The sequence below is a fragment of the Vitis vinifera genome, chromosome 7, assembly GCF_030704535.1.
Source record: "Vitis vinifera cultivar Pinot Noir 40024 chromosome 7, ASM3070453v1".
Taxonomy (NCBI): Eukaryota; Viridiplantae; Streptophyta; class Magnoliopsida; order Vitales; family Vitaceae; genus Vitis; species Vitis vinifera.
Window position 1 is genome coordinate 20,315,934 of NC_081811.1, and position 13,616 is coordinate 20,329,549.

The 13,616-nt window shown below is 32.0% G+C and overlaps 1 long non-coding RNA gene across 1 annotated transcript; it reads left to right on the top strand.

Annotated features, from left to right (window-relative positions):
* The first annotated feature begins 8,528 nt into the window (after positions 1 to 8,528).
* Positions 8,529 to 9,887, top strand: LOC109121890 (uncharacterized). The gene is made up of 4 exons (XR_002029168.2): positions 8,529 to 8,795; positions 8,904 to 8,932; positions 9,579 to 9,603; positions 9,811 to 9,887. It is a non-coding gene; the product is annotated as an uncharacterized LOC109121890 (long non-coding RNA).
* Positions 9,888 to 13,616: the final 3,729 nt, after the last annotated feature.

Sequence of the window (13,616 nt, forward strand, 5' to 3'; positions counted from 1 at the left end):
TTTCAATCCCTATTATCTCTAAAACCATGTCGGATATTTCAAACAAGTCCACTATTGTTCCTCAACCTTCTCTGAATAATCCCATCATCACTAATTCTTCAAAAATTAGTCATACCACCTCGGAATCTCATTCTGTCCAAATCACCACGATTCGCTTGAATAGTGACAACTTTCTAAGATGGTCTCAATTAGTTTGGATGTACATCAAAGGACGTGGAAAGATGGACTACCTGATGGGTGAAAAGAGGGCTCTTGTAGTGGATGATCTGAACTATGCTATATGGGATGTTGAGAATTCCATGGTGATGACATGACTTGTGAATTCTATGGAAGAAGACATTAGCTCTAATTACATGTGCTATCCAATAGCACAAGAATTTTAGGAGAATGTAAATCAGATGTATTATGATCTAGGGAATCAATCACAAATCTTTGAATTAACCCTCAAACTCGGTGAGATACGACAAGAGGAGGACAACATCACAAAGTATTTCAACTCCTTGAAGCAGATCTGGCAAGACCTTGACCTCTTCAACACCTATGAGTGGAAATCTGTCGAGGATGGACGTCATCATAAGAAGACCATGGAAGACTATCGGATCTTCAAGTTTTTAGCTAGCCTTAATGTCGAGTTTGATGAGGTAAGAGGGAGAATCATTGGAAGACAACCCCTACATTCAATTGGTGAAGTTTTTTCAGAAGTTAGAAGAGAAGAGAGTCGGAGGAATGTGATGCTGGGCAAGAAGGGACTTGCAGTTTCTATTGAAGGTTCAACCTTGGTTACCACGGGGAGGCTATAATAAAGCCGTTGCGTTTCAGTGCAAATTAGATGAAAAACCATAGGTTTGGTGTGAGTTTTGCAACAAGCCTCGCCATACCTGTGAGAATTGTTGGAAAATCCATGGGAAACTTGCGAATTGGAAAGGAAAAACAAGTGACAAACCAGGCCGAGCTATTATTCCTACTGCTAATGAGGTTGAGACCAGCCCCTTCATCATTGAGAAAATGAAGCATCTTCTTGCACTGATGAAATCCAACTCGACATCCAGTACTCCTAGTGTTTCTGTGGCACACACAGGTAATGAATTATATGCTCTATCTTGTCGTTTAAAATCTACTCCATGGATAATCGACTCTAAAGCATCTGACCACATGACCAATTCCTCAAACAAGTTTGAATCCTATTCATCGTGTCTTGGAAATAAAAAGGTTAGGATAACTAATGGTAATTTCTCACCTATTGTAGGAATAGGTCTAATCAAAACCTCTGAGAGAATAGATCTTAAATCTATTCTCCATGTTCCTAAACTTGTAATCTCTTGTTTGTTAGCAAATTATCTAGAGATTCTAATTGTTGTGTTATCTTATATGAATTTCATTGTATTTTTTAGGACCAAAGCTTAGGGAAGACGATTGGTAGTGCTAGGATGATCAATGGTCTCTATTATTTCGAGGATAATTTACCTAGTAATAAAATTGCTCAAGGACTAAGTAGTATTAGTTCTCTTTCTGTTCGTGATCAAATAATGGTTTGGCATTGCAGATTAGGCCATCCTAGTTTCTCTTATTTAAAACATTTATTTCCAGTGTTATTTCAAAAGGTTGATCATTTATCATTTCAATGTGAAAGTTGTTTATTAGCAAAGAGCCAACGTAAAACTTACATTCCAATGATGTTTTTTCACAATGATGTTTGGGGACCTTCAAAAGTAACCACAATTTCAAGGAAAAAAATGGTTTGTGACCTTTATAGACGACCATACACATCTTTGTTGGGTATATTTAATGAGGGAAAAATCTGAAGTAAAAAGGATTTTTAAAGAATTTTATAGAATGATTGAAAACCATTTTCAAACAAAAATCAGTATTTTGAGATCTAATAATAGGACTGAGTACTTTAATAAAGTTTTGGAAACCTTTTTAAACGAGAAAAGAATTTTACATCAATCCTCGTGTTCTGATACCCATGAACAAAATGGAATAGTCGAACATAAAAATAAACACTTGTTAGAAGTAGTACGGGCTATGATGTTTTACATGAATATTCCAAAATACTTATGGGGGGGAATGTCATACTAACTACTTCATATCTAATTAACAGGATGCCTACAAAATTTTTGCAATATACCACTCCTTTGGAGTGCTTGAAAAAGGTATTTCCAGAATCTCGAATTAATTTTGAATTACCCTTGAAAATATTTGGTTGCATTGCATATATACACACTCCAAAAAGGTCAAGATCTAAGTTAGACCCAAGAGTAGAAAAATGTGTTTTTGTAGGATATACTCCTAATAAAAAGGGTTACAAATGTTTTAATCCCCTTACAAAACGTTGTTACTCAACTATGGATGTTTCCTTTATGGAAAATGTCCCATATTTTACCAAAAATTTACTTCATGGGGAGAAATTAGTGGAACCAAATTTTTGGGAAATTGTTGAACCTTTGCCTAGTGTAATTCTTGATATCACTCTTGAAAAAGAAAATTAGGAAACCAAGCCTACTGAATCTGAATCTGAAATTGGTATGTCAGAAGAAGAAATACTACGAATGAAAAAGAAAATAGAAACAATCTTGAGTCTGTGGTTTATTCAAGGAAAAAAGTCTCTAGAAGAAGTAAAGACCAACCGATCATCCCAACACATGGTCAACCGAAAGCCTTAGGCAATGGCTCTCTAAATGCCTTAGGTAACACTCCTACTCTTATACATGCTTCTTCTTCTCCTGTTACTGATCTAAGTTTACCATCGCACTTTGATCCAAGTCCAGAAATATCAGCACCCGAACCTGGTTTAGAATTAGCCCCAATTATTCCTACACAGGACCTTGACCTTGATCTCCCTATTGCTCTTAGAAAGGGAACCCAAGCATGCACTAAACATCCCATTGCCAAATATATCTCCTACAATAACCTTTCTGACAACTATAGATCATTCACTACAAATATTTCAAAACTTGTGGTACCTAGAAATATTCATGAAGCACTAGATGAACCGAGTTGGAAATTAGTAGTGTTTGAGGAAATGAATGCCTTAAAAAAGAATGGCACTTGGGAGGTTGTAGATTTACCAAGGGAAAAAAAGTTGTAGGGTGCAAATGGGTGCTTACAATAAAGAGTAAAGCAGATGGAAGTGTTCAGAGATACAAAGCCAAACTTGTGGCAAAGGGTTTTACTCAAACCTATGGAATATACTACCAAGAGACTTTTGCCTCCGTAACTAAAATAAACTCGATTAGAGTTTTGTTGTCCCTTGCAGTAAATTCCAATTGGCCCTTACACCAATTGGATGTTAAAAATGTCTTTCTTAATGGAGACCTAGAGGAGGAAGTGTTCATGAGTTCTCCACCAAGTTTTGAAGAAAGTTTTGGAGTTAGGAAAGTGTGCAAATTGAAAAATTCCTTATATGGACTTAAGCAGTTGCCTAGAGTTTGGTTTGAGCACTTTGGCAAAGTAATAAAGCATTATGGATGTACTCAAAGTCAAGTTGATCACACGATGTTCTACAAACATTCAAATGAAGGTAAAGTAGTCATCTTAATTGTGTATGTTGACGATATTGTGTTAACTGAGGATGATTGCAATGAACTAGAGAAGCTAAAGAGGAAACTTGCTGAGGAATTTGAGATTAAGGACCTAGGGACATTAAAATATTTTCTTGGGATGGGGTTTTCTAGGTCCAAAGAAGGTATCTTTGTAAATCAGCGGAAGTATGTTCTTGATCTTCTTGATGAGACAGGTATGTTAGGATGTAAGTCTGCTGAAACACCTATAGAGCCGAATGTAAAACCACAGCCTACAAAAGCCAAGAATATGAAGGACCGGGATCGTTATCAGAGACTTGTTGGGAGATTGATTTACCTATCCCATACATGCCCTGACATAGCATTCTCAGTGAGTATGGTTAGTTAGTTTATGCATGCGCCTGGATCAGAGCATTTTGAAGTTGTTTACAAGATTCTAAGGTATCTAAAGGGGACACCAGGTAAAGGCCTTCTATTTAAGTCACGAGGACACCTACAAATTGAAGCTTACACCGATGCATACTGGGCTGGAAGCATAGTGGATCAAAGGTCCACCTCTGGGTACTGTTCATTTGTAGGTGGCAACTTGGTTACGTGGCGAAGTAAAAAATAGAACGTGGTTACTAGAAGCAGTGCTGAGGCTAAGTTTAGAGTTGTAGTTCATGGTATTTGTGAGATTATATGGATAAGAAGATTACTGGAAGAGTTAAAGATGACAGGTTCATCTCCTATGAAGTTGTATTGTGACAACGAGGTAACAATTTCAGTAGCTCACAATCCGGTTCTCCATGACTACACCAAACATGTGGAAGTGGACAAGCATTTCATTAAAGAGAAGATAGACAACGGATTGGTTTGTATGACCTATTTACTACTGAGGAACAAGTGGTTGATGTCTTCACCAAAGGACTACACAAGAGGCAATTCGATTTTCTAGTTGGCAAGCTAGCTATGAAAGATATCTTTAAGCCAACTTGAGGGGGAGTGTTGGAAAACTGAAACTGATATGGAAAGAAATAACTTTGTAAAACTGTAAATTAGCTATTAGTTGTCAATCTTTGTATTTTTAGGAAAGTAATTGTTAGGAGTAATTCTTTCCCTTTAATAAGTGATTTAGTTTCCTAATTTGAAGGATTTGTATATGTTGTAAACTCTATAAAAAAATAATCTCAATGAAAGATTATTATTCCCATGAAACCCTATTTTCCAAGTCATAAAATACCATATTACTTGATAATATTAAATAAAATTATCAAAAAATTAATTTATCATTTATAATTTGATAAAAGTATCTTACAAATAAATATATTATAAAAATTTTATTACATAATATGATATACAAATCATTTTGAAAAACTTCTTCAAGATCCTTAAGTGATAAATAAAATTTTTCTAATTCTCTAATTAATAATAATTTTATATTTTGTATTATATAAATTCACTTATCTTCTCATCTTTATTTTTTTTTTTAATAAAATTGAATAAAATTTTTGTTAGTTGACATCAATAATAAAATAAAAAATTTTAAAAATTAAGAAGACAATTAAAACTAAAATACTTAAAAATTAAATACAATTAAAAAAACTTAAGAATTTAAAAATAAATATTCACTTCCATTATATTTCCGACTTTTTCTTGGTATCTATATTCTCTACTAATGTGCTTTAGCGAAGTGAAAAAGTTGATATTTTATTTTTAGCTTTAAATTTTTTTTTTAGTATTTTTAATTTTTAAAATCTATTATTTTATTAATTTCAAATAAGATCTCACGGTAAAAATTATCAATTGACGTTATAAATCTTACAAGCAAAAGATTCATTTTAGGAAATAATTATCTAACTTATGAAAAATTGTATGTATTTTAAACTATTTTTAAATGGATGAAAATAAAACTTCCATTTTATGATTATTCTCGCTTAACATATATTGCATTGTACATGACTTGAGTGCATTAGAAGTTACAGAAAGATCCAAGTTTTCGGTTCCTTTGCAAGTAGATGACTTTTTCATAGTCAATTTCATAGATTTAAGCAATCCATTAGAAATTTAGTATACTACCTCCTAATTGAAAGGATGACTGGTCTTTGTCATCAGGATGTGTTTCCTATTATGATTGTACTCCTGTGTATGGTTACATATTGGATAGAACCTATGATGAGTCATGATCTAAGACTATCAAGTAATCATGATTTCACTAAGTTGCTTCATTGTATTATCTCTCAACCTTGAGATAACATTGAGTTTGTGTTAAAGTTAGTAGTGATTTTGACCTACGCATGAGATTGTAAGTTGATAATATATTCCTTATGGATTGGGTCATTGTTGATAAAAGCTAGTAGTAATAGGTATTCTCAATAGAGACACGATAATATCTCATGGGATTGAGATAGTATCCCATTGGGTGATTCTAATAGGGTGTGTTCATGTAAACTATAGTCATAATAGTTCCTTAAGTGGAACTCGACATTAGCTCTTAGAAAGCTAAGACATGTTAGTTGAACACTTAATAAGAGGATTTATAACTCAAGGATAGTAAAGATAATCTTGAAAGATTGATAACTTTCACCTTGTTATACTATAAACGCCAATTCATAGGGAAACTGAATGTAATAGATAGTAGGTCATAAACTTAAGTACTTAATGTCTCATTGTTATTTACATAAGATAGTGGAGTGTAGTTGATTCTTTATAGTGGGATGCTAAATCAACTTTAGAATTGAATTTCAAGGGAGCTAGCATTGTTATATGGGTCTTAGTGGTCCTCACTTGAGCTCATATACCTTGTTAACAAATGGTTATGAGGGTTGGATTGACTCTATGTTCACTTTTGTGCATAAGGGTGTTTTGGTAATTACATAAGGTTACACAAGGGTAAGTGAACAATGTTTTTGAATTGAGTTAATTGATTAATTAGTAGGTCCTATTGGGTTAATTAATCAATTAAGACCCATTTTGAATTGGATTAAGTGACATAAACCTTTAGCAAGCTCAAGTCACTTAAACTTATTGGGGAATCCTAACATACTGCCTTAGGGATTAGGGTTTCCATATCTTTGTCTTTCACCTCTAAAAAGAAAGAGAGTCATAGCCTCCACCCTCCCTTCCCTCTCATAGGAATTGTGTGTTCCCTCTCATAGGAACTATGTCAAGATTATGGAAGAGTCATCAGATAGAAAATTGTGGGTCTACGAGACTTCCAAGAACATCGACTTGATTCTTCAACACTTGGAATTGAAGATTTGAGAACATCTAGACCTAAAAGTTAGTAATTTAACCCTAAAGATCAATTTTTTTTAAAAATTGTAATTACTTTCATTGCTTAAATCTAAGATGCCAACACAAGTAACATAATAACTTATGAATGATATTTTTTAATTAGGCTAATTAATTAATTAAGACCCTATAAGCTAGATTAAGGAACCCAAGCCCAAGATGTGCTTAAGTCACTTAAACCAACTCACAAGTTTATACTCCCTTATGGGTTTAAGGCTTATAGTTTTTGCCATTCAGTCTTTTAGATAGAGAGAGTTAAATCATTCATCCCTATGGAGAGGATTCCACCACCCTCACATTCCTAGGCCTAGGAGAGAACCATCAAACGGAAGATTAATGCAAAGTATTCAAGATCTACATGGCCCACTTAACCGAATGGAATTGATTTAAGAACATTCAAATAACATGTATTGTTTTTGAAGCGCCAAGATGTAAGGTTTAAAATTTTTAAATGCTTCTTTTGCATAGATCTAGTATCCCTTGGATGTTAGTAGCATGTACTTCATGATCCGGGGGCTTAGGAAGGATTAAACTAGAGATTCCATTATCTTTAATTGTTGACACTTGTTGCATGCTTACACATCTTGAGTATCTTCTATTCGGCTCTCTATATACGCCTGTTCCAACACCCTTTTAATTGGATCTTGATGTAGCAAATGGTCTGATCTATAGTAGCCAAGTAAAATAGAGAAAACTAGTTATGTTTAGACTATTTTTTGTTTTCATTTTCGAAGAACTAAAGATCAGGTTTGAAAATATATTGGGATGGTATTTTTCTATTTTTATTTTTTGAAAAAACTAAGTTTAGAAAATGGAAAAAGTGAAAAATATCAATTTAATGTATTCAAAATTTTCTAAAAAAAAAAAAATACAAACCATACTTCCAAAAAGTTGACAGAAAATGAAATAAAATAATATAAAAGATCTTGTGAGATCATAATATGAAAAGATATTAATATTACAAACATAAAGAAATATTAAAATAATATTTAATTACAATATTTGCAATATTTAATTACATGATTTTAAAATAAAAATATAAAAAATATAAAAAAATGCAATATAATAATAATGAGAAGAAAATTTCATCAATTTTTTTACAATTTGTCACGATCTCTAAGTTGGGGAAAATTGGATCTTTTGCCACTTAGGCTACTAGCCCTTATTATTTGTACATATATGCCATATTAAAGTAACACTCTCATATATCTATACACAAAATTAAATATTAAATTAAAATTTTAATAAATCAATTCATTCTAATTATCTTATTTTTTACATTTGATTTAACCATCAAAATTTAAAAAAAAAATCACAATTTTTTTAAATAAATCTTTTTTATATCTTTTGTATAGTAATTAACTATAAGTATAGAAATTAATTTTCACCTAATATTTTCGTAAAATCCAACCATTGTAATTTTTGATATTTTTATCCTTGTTCTTGACTTCTAATTATAATCATGACTAAAGTATAGCTTCTAGTGTAGACTACTTAAAGAATAGCTTCTACATGGCCTTCATTGTTTGGAAATCTATTTTATGATCTTTGGTAAAATTTTATAATACTAATGCTTCCTCTTTAAAATAGTTTTATCTAAAGTTTTGGCGTCTAGCTAAAGTCCAAAGAAGGAAAAAGGAGGAAAAACCTCAAAACCCTAATCCTACAAAAAAAAAACTCATACTATATATACTTAATATGATAGTGCGCATTTCTTTGAGGAGAGGGAAGAAATCAACCTCTTTGCAATCCAAACCCTGATTTCTCTCTTTTGGGAGAAGGAAGAAAGTATACTCTTGATCCCCTATCCCTAGTTCCCTCCTTCTTTCATCCTTTTTACCATTTCCTTGAGTGTAGATACTGGTAAGAGAAGGTGCAATCTCCAGAGAATATCAACAAAGTCACGTTGTAAAGATGACAAGTGAAAATGAAAGTGAGGATGATGATGACGCAGACAATGAAAATGATAATGATAGTTGATTGGATCAGTAATTTACCATTGTAATCCTTCACATCAAACTGTTTAATTTCTAAGATATTCATGTATTTAAGAAGTTCATATTCTCCAGTATAATTCTAACGATGCTGAATTCTTGTTTGCTGTAACAGATTTGCAAAGGGAAGGATTCGGTTGAAGTGTAAGTTTACAAGTTGCCTTGTACTTGCTTTTCTCACTTGTGATATAGATTATGGCTTTGGATCCAAAGCCTCAATCCAGGGAATGTTTTATTGCTTGTTTACTGTACCTTCTATTGGTGTTATATCTGGTGTGTTGTGTGGGAGTGAAATACTGATCCAAGACTTTGGAAAGATGAGTTGTTAAAGGATCTATAAACCAGCCATATTTTTTTTTTCCCCTAAAAGGATCCAAATCGTAATGAAAATTTAAGTTGAAAGATCTAAAAACCCTAATTTTTTTCCCTGAAAGGATCCATATTGCTGGTAGTTTATTTCCTAGTTTATATATGAAACGAAGATGAGTTTTATCACAGAAGGATCAAGAAACTCTAATTTTTCCACTAAAAGGGTCTATATAGATTTTCTTTCCTTAGATTACATGTGGAATCAAGATGAGTGCTGTGTGTTTTATTCCTTTGAGATGGGGTTGGTTATCACATGCGGTAAGAATGTAGCTAGCTCGTATTAGATATTTTCTTGATCTGCTGGCTTTGGAACAATTGAATGAATCTAGTTGATCCAACAGTAGCCTGATGACTGTATTGTGTACCATGAGAGTTCTCTGGCGACGGGCTGATACCTAATATTCACCGGTTCTTTGTGCAGGTGGAAAGGCTAGGAGGAGAAGAAAGTAAGTTCTTTGCATTTCTAAACATCAACACATTGATTGTAACAGTAATTGAAGTCTAATTATTCCATATCTTTTCTCCTTTTTTATTGTTCTATGATTAGGAACCTTCGTTTCTTTGCCAAAGGTTTATCAGATAGAGAATCCAGTACTTCTTGATATCCCAGAAATTCTAAAAATGTCAGTCTAATTATGGGTTTTGATTTCCAGGGGCTACTCCTAAAATGATTTGGCAGAATCATGGATGTGAAGGGACTTTCTATACCTCAAATAGGACCCATCTTCAGGTTGAAAAAAAAAAAAAAAATCCTTCTTTTATGTCCCTTTCCCTATCCTGGTTTGCATGTAGGTAGAATTTTAAATTACTGATTTTCCTAAAAGTTTAAGCTTACAAAATTTGAACTCACAATATATATCACTTTTTAACAAAAGGTACCAAAGGAATTGTAAGAATAAATTTTTCGTATAGATGATATATGTCCTATTCGATTTCCTTGTCATTATGAGAAATATGTGGAACTCTTTGTTATTTTCTGAACTATATGCATGTCCCCAATGAAGTACTTACTATAATCCTTGCAGAGCTAATTTCTTTTACCAATTGATATCTTAAGAAAAACTCTATGGTGTTATATCTAAAGTATGAATTAAATAGTTATTACTATTATCATTTCCAATTACCTCTTTAAGAATTTCATCTGTGAGAAAAGAAGTAATTAATGGAATATTATGCATGCACATGTCTTCTCCTGTTGATTTTGAATATCTTGCAGTATCTGCAGCTCTGAATGTAAATACTGAATATAATACTACGGCACCATCCGCTTGAAGAAGGAAGTGTACATACATCCTCCTATTATCATGCTCGGCGAATGCTTCTGAGCGGTAGAGTATTCAGTCTCGATACACTTGCAGGTAAATTTGTTTTGATGTCATCTTCAATTGTTAATTTCCTGTGTTCATTTTTGTCATTAATTTATCGATTTTTATCATTAGTTACCTTGTATCTGTTAAGCTATATGGCAAAGCTAATAAATAGAAAATGACATTCTCTTTGTATGATCTGAATTTTCATCTTACATCCATACAAGCTTTATTTCTTATTACTTTTTCCCCTACTTATTGTAAGAATCATATGTAATCTTTGATCTTTGTAGATCTTCCTTTTTACTGAACGGAAACATCACTTTGGATCAAAGCATCGATACATGGATTATTATTTTCAATATTGCAATTATGCTTGTTGTGTTTGGTGAAATTAACTTGAGATTACCACTCTAAACTTGGTAAAGATCTGAGCTTTTATAGAGGATTTAGAAAGCTTAAGACTATGTTCCTTCTTGGAAAGCTTGAGGGAAAGAAGACGAAGAGGAAAAAGAGAATGTTATCGAGAAAGTATTATTATCGAGAAGCCCTAGAAACAAAGGATGGAAATGATGTCATATGACATGACATTATTATCGAGAAAGTATGTGGTATCTACCGTGGATCATATTAGCATGTTGATTGGTATGACTACCTACTTATATTTTATCATCTCAAAACTTAAAAATTAAGTAAAATGATGAGAAAGTTATTTGGATCTAAAAATAATTAAGAAAAAAACTTGAATTATTAGATAAATAAATTTTGATGTTTATTTTAATGAAGTATCATTTTATTTATTTCAAAGTTAACTAAATCTTGATGAGATGATGGAATATGAATTAATAGTTGTACTATATCAGCATGTTGATGTAATAAAGTGGAGGTATACAATACTTAATTTTTCTTTACCAATGTTGGACTACCCGACTTGTATCCTTATTGTGAAAAGGACAATGTATGAATTGAAAGTATAAATTTACAAAGTACCTATTTATTTCCTCTTTGATTTCCCTAGTTATATGAGAAATACGTGAAATTTTTTATCATTTTTTGCGAATTATACATGTCAAAAGTCAGTTTGGTTGGGTTCTTGCATGTCATTTATAAATAGATTGTTTTTTCTCATTTTAGTTTCTAGATTTTTTGATTTGCATTTCTGAAGTAAGCTTTGTTCTTTTTCATTGGACAGAAAACTTTGGCTTGATATGCTCACAAGACATTGTGTTTTGCTGCTTAGAAAACATCAGTCAGTATCATCCATCAAAGACAACCCTCGAGTAATTAATTAGCTAAAAGATGAGAATGTCATGTATTTCTTGGTGATGACCATCTGATTAGATATGTGTGTTGTTGATTGGATTAGTGACTTACCATGTGTAAGGATTTTGGATAATCTTGATGTCACATTTTAATGAAATGAAATTATATGTATTTTATTGCAATTGTTGTGTTTAATTCAAAGCATCCATGGATATAGGTATACACCTCAACATATATTATATATTTCGCGATTAACTTTCAACTTTTACCATTTGAGTATATTATTTACCTAAACACTGGTCGAGACGTCATAAGAGAGATCATTAGTTCATAGAAGGGAAAGTATGCATTATTTCATTTCACTCCTATACACATACACCAAAGAATTACAAGTTATATAAGCAAATGATTAGTTATCAATCTTCCTAAAATTCAGTGTATGCTAAAAGATCTAGTTTGTTATAACTATTTCTAGGGACTTTTAAACACTTCCATTATTTATGGAGTTCACTTTGCCCTAAAAGTTCTCCTAATGAAATACCCATTGATTGGGATGAAAATGAGATATCGTTCATGGTTCATCATTAGATGTACTCAACCACATGCATAGGTAATGTTCTCCATGGATACTACATTGGGTAGGGAGAGAGTTTTAGTGAACACTTGTCATAGATACATTTTAAAGTCATGAAAGCCTCAACCAAAAGCATAGACACATTTTAAAGCTCCGAAGCCTTGGGCCGAAAACAAATAGCATCTACGCTAGAAGGACAAAGTTATTACAAATGGTATCACAACCAATTTTCAACCTCGGTTTTGGAATTTGTGTGAATGCTCTAATTGGCCATGGGACATAACCTGCATGAGGGAAGAGAGTGATTGTGATATATATGCACATCGACTACTTAGGAAGAGAAGTTCCTAACACTATGAGTTATTTCGATAAGTGAGTCAAAATATTCACCAAATTGCAAAAATGACTCTCTTATTGGTTTTGTTAAAATTTGACCAATTTAGACAAGTTTGCCCTTTGTTTTATTTCCCTCTAATTTTTTTTCCCTATCATTTTTTAATGCACATTAATTTCTCTACCAGTTTGTATCTTTAATTCTCCAAAGGTACCCAATATAACTTCATCTTTAACTTAGTCTTTCAACACTAGAATTTTTTTTCTTGTTGTCTTTTTAACTTTTATTTCTTTTTAGTCTCACTCTCTTTCTTTCTTAATGGATAATGTTCTAGAAAGATCTCCTTTCATTTCATAATGTCTCAATCATACTTTTTGTGATAAATTATGTTCTCACCATTATTAGCAACTATTAAAAAACTAAATAAATGATGAAAATAAAAAAATTGAGAGAAACATATGACAAATCACTCTTTTATTTTTTATTTTTTCTCATTCAAAATATTATCGGTTCATATACTTAATGTAAATTAAGAAAAGTTTTCATGATGTATAATGGTTAAATTCATTTATAAAGAACTTAACGAAATATCCTTATATTTATTAAGTTTTTTTTTAATTATATGATGTGTTTTAAAATCATGAAAATGAGGTCGCAATTGTCACATTTTTACTAAAGCTAGATATGAAGTTTAATACAAAGTCATTATTATTGATTGATATAATTAATATAATGAAGGAAGATATCTCATACTCATATTTGAACATTTGAAAAACCTTAAAGTGCTTTAACTTTTCTTTTTCCTTCTTATGTTTTTGAGTGGATAAATGTATGTTGCAAATTTTGGTCGAAATTAAGAATATGAGTTTTATTGATACTTCCCTTGACTTTGTTGTTGAAACGAGTTTTTGTTTTTTCGTAAAATCTTCGCGATAGAGGTATGAATGTGAGAATTTGGGGCTATTTTATTTTAACGTTTTA